Raw genomic sequence first — 12,180 nt, forward strand, 5'->3', positions numbered from 1 at the left:
TATCAATTGGTTTAATAAAATTGAAGATAAGGGTAGGAATAGGTTTATTCAAATAGATATTAATAACTATTATTCTTCTATCAATCAAGTCATTTTAAACAAGGCCCTAATATTCTGACTTAAGTATGGATGAAATTAAGATCATTTTGGTGGCTAGAAGATCTGTTATTGAATTTGAGAATAAGTTTTGGATTAGAAGTGATAGTTATGATGGCTTTGATATTCCGGGGATTCTGCTGAGGTTATGGATATTGTAGGTAGTTACATTTTGTTTAAGTTAGGATGTGAGCTTCCGGAACTTGCAGGGGATTTATACTGCAATGACTCTTTGTTCACTGTTAAGAATGTTACAAATAGGAAATTGGCTCTATATAAGAAGTTTTACTGGTTTTTTAGAGTTAGCTTCAGTTTTTCTATCACCATAGTAAATGAGCATGAATAGATGTTACTGATATTTACAAACTTTATCATAAGTCTAACTCTAATCTGAAATATATTAATTCAGAAAGTAATCATCCAGGCAGTGTTAAAAAATTTCAAATTTACAATATCTCTAGAATTTCTGTATTATCTTCTTGTAAGGTAGTTTTTGATAGGAATGCTGATTACTATAATATAGCCCTTAAAAAGGCTGGTTGCAATAAGAAAATTGAATACCTAAATACTCCTAACAATGATTATACTGATAAATCGAAACTTACTAGTAATGGTAATGGATTTGATTTTAAATGTCCCAAATCTAAACGGTAAATATAAATCAGGAAGTGGGCATAACTACTGTGAGAGTAACCCTTTAGTTCCAGATATTAATGTTCACAAATATAAATATAATTATGTGATAAAAGGTTATAATTTGAAGTTGGTCTATAATGTGAATAATTTAAGTCATTCTAATTTAGTTTTGGACAAGAGTAACATTAGTAACTTAGTTGGGGCGGTGTATAAATTGTTTTTAAAGCACTTCAATAAAAAAAAGTAGACATTATGGGATTTAGAATCTGAGATCCATTAAAGTTGCTTTTTCAGTCTCTAGGAATCTATCTCAGATTATTTCTTCTATTAATGAAAAGAAATTATCCAGTTTTTATCTTCAAGATAACTTAGTTAATACTAACTAGACTCATTTTATGAGTACCAATGTTAATGATTTTCCTAATAGCCAGTTTGGCAGGGATAGTTTGAATTCTATTTCTATTATAAGTTTCAATAATAGTGGAGGTAATAGCCTTTCACTTAATGATAATTCAATTTATGAAGGTGCAAATAGGGGTGAGAATTCCCTTTATGATTGTAGAAACAAAGAAAATTGTTTATTTGGTAATTTTTGTAAGCGTAAGGAAGTCGTCTATCAAGCTAAAGTTATTTCTGAAGGTAATGATTACTTTTATATTGGTTCTTCTACCAATTATATTAAGGAAAGGGTTTTGAATCATTACTATTCCTTTAGGAACAGAAATAGGACTTCTTCTACTAGTCTTAGTAATTTCATCTGGAATCTTGAAGATAATAATAAAATGTACTTTATTGAATGGAGCATTCTAGGGGCGGCCCCGGCTTATAGGATTGGTAATAGGTTCTGCTCTCTTTGTTCCGAGGAATTATTTTTGATTCTATTTTCTAGAAAAAGGCTGCTAAACTCTAAATCTGAAAGGGGTTTTTTTTTTCAGTGTTCATAAGAATAAATGCGTGTTTAAAAATTTTAAATAAGGTTGTCTATTATAAGTGTTTTATTAGATGAAATAGTGGTTTTTGAGAATTTGATAATTTTGGTTTCACCTTTTGGTTCTTTACTACTCTAGTTGGTTCCTCTAACTTGTTTTTTGGTTTTTTTTAAAGATATTGTGAGTATTTTAATTTCGGTCCATTTGTTTTGTGACACGGTGGATTTAATTATCTTACTAACATTTTGTTATTTCTACATTTATTTATTAGCTGACCCCGTGCTGTTTATAATTGATGGTTAATTGTTATTTAAACAAGATACAAAATGAAGAACAGAACCAACACAGATACAAGCATTCAAATATTTTCCAATCACACACATACATACACATACTCAAACAAAATTGGAATGATCTCAGTTTTTATCTTCAGAGTTGTATGTTTCCATTATGCACGCACGGAAATGTTTCCATTACACATGCACACACTCACACATTCCCACACACACACAGATATGCACGTGCATACACACTCAAACATTCACATACCTCACTTTTTCATATACACACGTATATGCATATACTCACACAGAGTTGAATGGCTGTCTTTTACTTTATTCGCCCCTTCCTTTTTCATTCATATGTTGAGAACAGAAGATACACTCCGCATTCTTGTTTTGAATATCTGGCGTTCTTGTTATCTTTTATTTATTTTTTCATGTCTGGGCTATGAAAGGTCTTTGTATATTTTTATTGGTTGTAATCATTCATACCAGTATGTAATTCCTGATGAGGAATCCAATTTGTATTCCATGAAGAGTTTTTTTCTTTGTCTTTGGAATTAATTAGACTCTGAAACAATTTGTAGAATGTATATTGGTTTTGTACCAACTTGGATTTGAATTGAATTAAAGTCCATCTACCCTTATAATTCTTTCCTTTCCTTATACTTCTTTTCCTTATACTTCTTTTACTGTTTTTGCAAATACTGAATATATATTTTTATATATATTCTTTACTTGGATTGTACTGGCAGACTTGAATGCTTGACATCCCTTTGAAGGATTTCGGTTCTCACCTCTTTTATATATATATATGCAGAATTTAGGTTAGTTGAAATATGTTTGTCACATATATCAACTGCTAAAGGCAAATACACTGCAATTGTTGTTGGTACTCCATCGCTTACGATGACGAGGGTTCCAGTTGATCCGATCAACGGAACAGCCTGCTTGTGAAATTAACGTGCAAGTGGCTGATCACTCCACAGACACGTGTACCCTTAACGTAGTTGTCGGGGATATTCAGCGTGACACAGTGTGACAAGGCTGACCCTTTGAATTACAGGCACAACAGAAACAGGAAGTAAGAGAAAGTTGTGGTGAAAGAGTACAGTAGGGTTCGCCACCATCCCCTGCCGGAGCCTCGTGGAGCTTTAGGTGTTTTCACTCAATAAACACTCACAACGCCCAGTCTGGGAATCGAAACCGCAATCCTATGACCGCGAGTCCGCTGCCCTAACTACTGGGCCATTGCACCTCCACACACTGCAATTACTGTGGAGAAAATAAATCTCTCTTATGGTAAAAAGGTGTGAAAACACCCAATTCATTCAGTGTCGCTATCTCTCAGGAATCTCAGACATCGATGTTTTGTGTTTTTTGACTCTTGTCAATGAGATGTACCTAAGAGAGGCAACTCTGAATGAACTTAATAAAGCAATAGCTCTTTGATACATCTCATTGACAAGAGTCAAAAAACTTGAAACATCGATGTCTGAGATTCTCAAGAGATGGCGACACTGAAAGAACTGGGTGTTTTCACACCTTTTTACCATTAGTGAGATTTTTTCTCCATAGTAACTGCAATGTATTTGTCTTTTAGCAGTTGAAATAAGTCACAAACATATTTCAACTAACCTAAATTCTGTTCATACCTAAACACTGCTTTGCGCCTATGCTCCGTTAATATATATATATATATATATATATATATATATATATATATATATATATATATTTATATATGAAAGAAGGTTTGAAAATGCACTTATTTTAAAAATATTTATTTACTTAACCGGTTTCACTTTTTTAGAAAAAGATTATCAAAAGTCTTTGAGAATAATAAAAAATGTTAAAAAACAGTTTGAGTATTAAAATGCATATATACATTTTTTTATGATAAAATATATTTAATGCAAAATTGCCCAACACAAGCCCACCACCTACCGTCAAAAAATGTGGTCGTTCCAACTGCAGGACTTGCATCCACCTCATGGAAGGAACAACATACAGATTCCAGTCGGGACACACTTTTGTCATAAAAAATAACTTCACCTGCGCATCAAAAAATTTACTTTATGCCATAAGGTGTGAAGGGTGCCACAAAGAATACATAGGGCAAATGAGCCTTACTCTCAGAGAAAGGATGACAGTCCACCGCCAACAATTGAGGGATCCCACCACAAGACAGATACCACTCAGTGGGCACTTAGATCTCTGTGCACAAAACAAGTCCCCCAAATTCCTAGTTTTCCCATTATACCAATGCTCAGACAACACCACTGACCAAAAACGAATCATCATCATCATCATCATCATCATCGTTTAACGTCCGCTTTCCATGCTAGCATGGGTTGGACGATTTGACTGAGGACTGGTGAAACCGGATGGCATCACCAGGCTCCAGTCTGATTTGGCAGAGTAAATAGGGAAAATAATCTTATTCAAAAATACAGACCACAGCTCAACATACTTTAACATAAGCCCCCTCCCCAGGTGCACGCCCAAAATATAGACACACAGATACGCAAAATCACACACACACACCAATACAATGCAAACCTCCGACACGAACACACTTACACACATATATACACACACACACACAATCACAATATCTCCACACTAGAGCACAAACCCACATACATTTCAAGAAAAAACACATGCATATATACACTTACGATACAATTGTAGCAACCACAACCAACACCCATGCACACATATGTAAACAGGTACATGCACACACCTACACACCACTCCGGCAACCACAAATCATATTCACACACGCATATTTGCATACATATGTACACACACATACAAACACCATACGCCTGTTCCCCAGTAAAAATGTCACACACACACTCAAAAGAAAAACACACACAATACAATCCCAACAATCACAACAAACACCCACAAGCACACATGCACAGAAGCATGCACACACAATGACACACCTCCCCGACAAATACAAGCCACATAGACGCACTCACACAAACACACCCACACGTATACACACATATACTGTACTAACAATACAAACATAACTAATCACTCACAATTACAGTGCACACACACACATGTACACATATACACCAGGAAACTACACAAACCATACCCACATACACACACATACAAACGCATACCCAGTACCAACATACAGAACACACATGCACACACATACACATCACCTGGATAAACCCAACGTACAAGGACACCTAATAAATACAACACACACATACATGCTCACACATACAGTTGCTCCCTCACACACACACGCACCACAATGACAATTCAAACACAAACATACTTAGAGACACACACAAACTCACGTACACACACATGACACCCCCACCAACACACAACACAAATAGACATACGCACACATACATACATATGAACCATCACACACACATACGGTTGCTTACACACACACACATCACAAGGGTATTTAAAACAACACACTCACTCAAACAGAGAGACACACACACACTCACGTACACACACAAAACACTCCCACGCACACACACAGATGCACACATACATACACACACAGACGCCGACATATGTACACACCCTCACACATACATACGGTTGCTCTCTCTCACACACACACACACACACACCACAAGGACGATTAAAACAACACATACATACTCAGAAAAATAGATATACGCACACTCTCACGTACACACACCTAACATCCCCATCGACACAAAAACACACAAACACACATACACACGCACTCACAAACACACTCACGCACACACACGAACAAACACATATACACATACACACACATGCGCACACACAACACCCTAACAAATATTAATCACACACATACACACTCACACAAATGTGCACACACATACACACACCATCCTACCATAGATAAAACACACACATGCCACACACATACACATACAGACACACACATACATATGAACCATCACACACATACGTTTGCTTACACACACACACACACACCACAAGGATATTTAAAACAACACACCCACTCAGACAGAGAGACACACACACACTCCCACACTCACACAAAACACTCCCACGCACACACACAGATGCACACATAGATACACACACATACGTACACACCCTCACACATACATACGGTTGCTCTCACACACACACACACCACAAGGACGATCAAAACAACACATACATACTCAGACAAAGAGATATACGCACACTCTCACGTACACACACCTAACATCCCCACCGACACAAAAACACTCAAACACACACTCATATACACATTCCACAATAAACTCTGGGATCAATAAAAACGGCACACACACACACATGGACACAAACACACATATATACACACACACATAGAGATGTGCACAAAACCAGTCCCAAAAACCAGTGAACCATGACAGACTAAGTCACAGACCAACCAAAAATAAAAAAATCCTTTTTAACTCTTCTTCCCTCCCACCCCAGCTAGCCAGTCATACTGTCTCTTAAGACAGCAAAACATTCCCTCAATATACACAAGAGAAAAAAGCCAGGTCAGTTCCGCCTCAACTTTATTCGATTATCAAAGAATATGTATATGTATTTTTCCATATATGTATTTTCATACACTGTTTTTAACATTTTCATCTTATTATCAGAGAATGTGTGATAATCAGTATGTAACATTACAAAGTTCATACAAAGCTTTATACTTTAAATATATTTTATCATAAAAAAATGTATATATGCATTTTGATACTCAAACTGTTTTTTAACATTTTTTATTATTCTCAAAGACTTTTGATAATCTTTTTCTAAAAAAGTGAAACCGGTTAAGTAAATAAATATTTTTAAAATAAGTGCATTTTCAAACCTTCTTTCATATATATTTCCACTCGTACGGTATTCCTCAACTTTACTTTATTATATATATATATATATATATAGGGAAATGTACTTGCATAGCAAGTGACCTGATCTGAGATCGTGTGCTGGAACGAAAACAATTGCAGCGTAGAAGGTATTTATAAGCCATTTAGAAATTTAAGAAACATGGAGATGCAGCATAGAATTTTGTCAGTGAACAGGTCGCGGTCTCAAAGTGATGAAAATATTTTAGCAAATTAAATTTAAATGTTGAAGTGAATCTAATGGTTTTTGTATGTTTCTTAAATGACTTATAAACACCTTCCACACTGCAAGTGTTTATATATATATATATATATATAGACACATATACATACATATGATGGTGATGATGATGAGGTTGCTGAATATCATATTGTTTTTAAGTGAGATTATTACAATGGTCCAGTCAATGTCACCGCCATCTCATAATCATCATCATTTAACGTCCATTGTCCATGCTGGCATGGGTTGGACAGTTTGACCAGGCCTGGTAAGCTGGAAGGCTGCACCAGACTCCAGTCTGATTTGGCATGGTTTTCTACAGCTGGATGCCCTTCCTAACACCAACCACTCTGAGAGTGTAATGGGTGCTTTAACGTTCCACTGGCACAAGTGCCATTTGTGTAACACCAGTATCTGCCATGACTGTGATTTTGTTCGGCTTCATGGGTCTTCCTCTCAAGCAAAACAAATGCCAAAGGTCTCAGTCAGTGCCTTGTGAGGCCCAACACTCGAAAAGAACTGACCACGGCTGGTAAGCTGGAAGGCTACACCAGACTCCAGTCTGATTTGGCATGGTTATCTGTGGCTGGAAACCCTTCCTAATGCCAACTGCTCCAAGAGTGTAATAGTGCTTTATCTCCACTGGTATCTGGCATGACTGATTTTTCTTGGCTTGATGGGTCTTCCTCTCAAGCATGACATAATGCCAAAGGTCTCAATCATTGCTTCTGTGAGGCCCAACACTTGAGAGGAATTCAGCCATTTTACCTCTGCCCTTTATGCACCACCAACATGGATGCCAGTTTTATGACACCAGCATCAATCATGACTACAATTTGACTTGGCTTGATGGGTCTTCTTAAGCACAACATATTACCAAAGGTCTCGGTTACTAGTCATTTCCTCTGTGAAACTCAAAGTTTGAAGATCATGCTTCACCACTTCACCCATGTCTTCCTGGGTCTAACAGGTTAAAGATTAGCACTTCTTTACACAGCTGCCCTCATCCATACACATCACATGACTATACCAGTGCAGTTGTCTCTCTTGTATACCGCATCTGATTCCTCTTATGCCTAACTTTTCTCTCAAGATGTTTACACTCTGTCAAACATGCACACTGACATTGCACATCCAGCAAAGCATACTGGCTTCATTTCTTTCAAGCCTATGCATGTCCTCAGCTGTCACAACCCAGGTTTCACTGCTATGTAGCACAGCTGCTCGCACACAGGCATCATACAATCTGCCTTTCACTCTGAGAGAGAGGCACTTTGTTGCTAGCAGAGGCAGATGCTCTCTGAACTTTGCCCAGCCTAATCTTATTCTCACAGCTATGCTCTCGGAGCACCCCGCTCCACTACTAACTTGGTCATCTAGATAACGGACACTATCTACTACCCCTAGCGTCTATTTTATGCACATTTTCAGCGCTTATTGTACCTTTAACATACAAAAGTTAGTTTTCTTGTTAACCTTCCTCTGATATTGCTGTACCTTTTATGTGTCCAGAGCTTACACTGAGTACATCTTATGGAGTTTCTACCTATGCCCTTTTCTACAGATTGAACTGGGTCATTTACCTGAAGGGGTCTGTGATTTGTCTGCCTTCCTACTTACTAAGACTTTGGTTTTTGCTAGGTTAACTCTAAGGCCCTTCAATTCTAGATCTTGCTTCCATACCTGAAACTTCTTCTCTAGTTCTGGTAGAGATTCAGCTATAAGAGCACGGTCACCAGCATAGAGGAGCTCCTAGGGGCAGCTTGTCTTGAATTCTTCTGTTATTATCTGGAGGACTATGATGAACAAGAGGGGGCTGAGCACTGATCCTTGGTGAACCCCTACTTGTACCCTGAATTCTTTGCTGGACTCATTGCCAACCCTCACCCTACTGATAGCACCCCTGTACATGGCTTATACAGCTCTCACCAACCACACCTCTCCCTAGTTTCCACATTTCCACCAGATAAGGGATTGAGGGACCCTGTCAAAGGCTTTGTCCAAGTCAACAAAGGCCAAGTACAGAGGTTTATCATTGGTTAGGTATTTCTCCTGCAGCTGTTTTATCAGAAATATAGCATCATTGGTGCTTCTCCCTGGCACAAAGCCAAACTGCATCTCATCTAGGCTAACTCTCTCTCTAATTGTATCATAATGTGGCTAAGTATTTTACACTGCTACTTTTAGCTTGATATTCAATAACCTCAATGTGACATTACATGACAAGTCAGGTGCTTTGTGTTAAAAGTACAGTGCATTCAAAGAGTTTGCACATAATTCCTGTTTATCCAATTTCACTCACATTTCTTAGGTTTGCTAGTAGCTATGGTATAAGACACATGCTGAATAGAATTATCAAATTGCAGGCCTCATGATTATAAAGCAAACTTCTTAACCAACCTGCCCGGTACCTGTCACCTGCAGGTGAGTATGAATTTCCATGTACCCTTCTTTTGCTAACTGTTTTAGGTGCCCATGTAGTCGTGAGCAGTTCACAAACATCCTCCTGATATCATACCTTTGACTGAGAGCATCTAGGATGTGATAGCTGGAGGTAGAGAAGACTGCATCAGCTCTAAATTGGTGCTCATTTTTCAAATGAGTGGGATGAAGCAATGTGAAATGAAATACCTTGGTCAAGGACAAAAATTATTGCCTGATCTGGAAACTGAACCCACAATCTTATGATTGTGAAACCAACATTTTAACCATGAGGCCACACACCTTTATATCATATACACATGTTAAAATGTACAAACAAGAGAGAAAAGTTCTTGGTACATGTAGTAGAGTTTATTCTTCCATTAAAAGCTGAAGTAGCTTAACTCTCTCACTATTCTGAATTTCCTTTTTGAGCATGATGTCTTGAAGAACACATCAGAAATGGAGAACTAGCAATGAAGAAAAGGCTCATCTTTGAATGAATTACAATATACACATATTACCTCAACAGTTTATACTACTCCTGGTGATAGGTGCTTTGTGATGTAATCAGTAATTCAGTCACCCAGAATATAAGAACATATACACAGCTGCTCAGCCAGCTAGTAACAACAGTCAAATCTTCAAATTGCACACTATTGTCTGAAAAACAAGAATACATTGGATAATGCAGCCTTAAATGACTAAGGAGTGGAGCAAGGACATTTCATTAATGATCATTTCTAATATAGTTACAAGATCACAAATTTGGCAGGCGAGATTAGTTGATCAAATTGCCTTTATTTTACAGACTCTAGAAGGATGAAAGGTGGGGGTTTGAACTCAGCCCATAAAGGGTTGTAACTAAATATCACAAGGTATATTTGCCAACATTCAAATAATTCTGCCAATCCACCACATTAAACCATTAATAATTTCACAACAAATAAAACAACATATGCAATTAAAATTCAATTGATTTTTTATTCATCAAAGTTTTTTTGCTTTTGTTTTTGGTTTTGTTATTGCTCCTACAAGAATGTTCTTGAAGGTGCTTTGAAGTTTATCAGACCATGGTGACTGTTACACAATGTTACCTTTTTTTGTTTTGTTAGGTCTGCTTGAATTTTCATGATATCAAATGATTGTACACATAGTTTACCCCGAGATAGGAGATGTTTGAAATGAAGAAATTTTTGAATGTAGTGAAGGACAGAGAGCAAGTTTGCTCTACAATAAATTTTGAAAAAAAGAAATAAGAGAAAAAAAAAAACAGGACTGAAGTTTTCTCAGTGGTTCAGTTTAAAACAGCACGCACACACACACACACACACACACATATATATATATATATATATATGAGAGAGAAGGAGGGAGAGAGAAGGCTAGCAAAATCTGAGTGGTACCAGGTGAGCTCAACTAAAATAATTGGCTCCATAGTTATTTCTATATTCAGAAAACTTTTACATAAGGTGACCAATAATTCTTATTGGAAGACTTGCATTAAACACATAGATAGATGGATAGGCAGGTAGACGTCCAAAATAATTGTGGAGAGGCTACACCATATATAAACAATAAATACAAACACTACTGATTTCTTTTCGCTAGGTGCAAGGCCAATTTCTGTAGAAAGATCTAATCAACTGGATCAAGCAATATCACTGTACTTATTCTATTAAATCCAAAGACTTTTTTTTAAAGGAAAATAAAAAAGATCAAACTACAGCAGTAGTTGAACTTGGAGAGTAAACCAAATGAAATTTAAATGCTGTCCAGCACTACCATTTCTACCAACTCACTTCTCAACTCCCCCCCCCCATACCACACCCCCAGAGTTAATATTAAAAAAGCTGTAAATTTAAATATGAGTTGACATGGTTATTAACTAAAAATATCATAAAAACTCTTGAAGAAATATAAACATGAAAATGTTGGCAGAAATACATATTTGCAGTATTCGGTTTTATGGCAGTCAAATTATGTGTGTGAGTGCATATGTGTGTGAGTGCGTGCGTGTGTGTGTACACATAGACCTTTGATTTTGATTGGTTATTAGAAGATTGGCATAATAAGAGTTGTTTACAGAAAACTCTGTTCTTGAACCAGCATTTGCTGAGATAGAAAATATTGACAAATATAGCCAAAAGGTGGATTTAAATAAGCAAATTTAGCTAGGAAATAAATTTGAGGAATAATAGCCAGGAATTAGAAGCCAAAACTAAATAAATGAGTTTTTGTTCTGTTACAAATATTTGTATTTTTACTATAACTGCTTCAAACTTGAGATAGCTCTTTAAAAATATTTTTAAAGAAGAGACCCCCAAATAAATTGTTTGCCAAGGGTGGGGACTTAGCATCATAAAGAAATATCAGCTATTGTTGTGTTGGTTCTACTTCTGTTACTCTGGGTTATAATTCAAAGAATTATGTATATAATTACTGGCAGTATATTTCAGTTTCAAACAACAACAACAATCAGAGATTCTAGTTATCACATTTTTGTTTTCAGGTATCTGATAAATAGAATGATCTCCCTTTATCTGCTGTTAACTAAACAGAATACATTGCTTGGTATTACTAAAATCATTATGCAACTTGGCTTTCTCCACAATTTACATAGTGTGGAAATTAAAAAAACCTAATAACACATACAAACACTTTGAAAGTTTATCAATATTGAAAATATTCCTTAAAAGATTAAAAAAAAA

The sequence above is a fragment of the Octopus bimaculoides genome, chromosome 6 (assembly GCF_046866305.1).
Source record: "Octopus bimaculoides isolate indiv1 chromosome 6, ASM4686630v1, whole genome shotgun sequence".
NCBI classification, from domain to species: Eukaryota; Metazoa; Mollusca; class Cephalopoda; order Octopoda; family Octopodidae; genus Octopus; species Octopus bimaculoides.